The following is a 595-nucleotide window of genomic DNA, read 5'->3' as shown; positions in this document are numbered from 1 at the left end:
GCCGGCCGACACGCCGAGCGGCGCCGCCGCCGCTCGGCCGGGGTGCCGCCCTCGCCGGCGGCCGGCGGCGCGGGACCGCCGAGCGCTCGCCGGGGGGCGAGGGGGAGGGAGCGGAGCGCAGCGCGCCGCAGCGCTGCGACGGGGCGGGGCGCGGCGGCCCGGCGGCCGCCGGGCGAGCCCCCGCCGCGGGGGCTCGCCGCCCCCTCGGCGGAGAGCCCGCGCTCCCGCCGGGGGGGGTCCACCCGTTTCGAGGCAGGCGGGCCGGCCGCGGCCGACCGCGCCGCGGTCTCCTCCGCCGAGACCGGACCGCGGAGAGGGGGGGGCAGCGGGACCCCTCCCCGGCACGGCTGCCCGCGCGACGGGCACGGGCGGCGCCCAGCCAGGGGCTCTGCGGGAGCGACTCCCGCCCCTGGAGGCGCCACCGCCCGGCCGCCCCGCGGGTCGCATCGAGCCGCCCGCGTCTTTAAACCGCCGCCCGGCTCCGCGGCCTTCGACCCCCGGCGCTCGCCGAGGGAGGGCCGCCGAGGCGCGGACGCTAGGTACCTGGCCCTGGGGTGAGGGAAACGACCTGCAGGCCCCGCGGGGGTGCCTCCCC

This window comes from Calonectris borealis, unplaced genomic scaffold (genome assembly GCF_964195595.1).
Source record: "Calonectris borealis unplaced genomic scaffold, bCalBor7.hap1.2 HAP1_SCAFFOLD_239, whole genome shotgun sequence".
Lineage (NCBI taxonomy): Eukaryota > Metazoa > Chordata > Aves > Procellariiformes > Procellariidae > Calonectris > Calonectris borealis.
Note: the sequence above shows the minus strand (reverse complement) of the source record.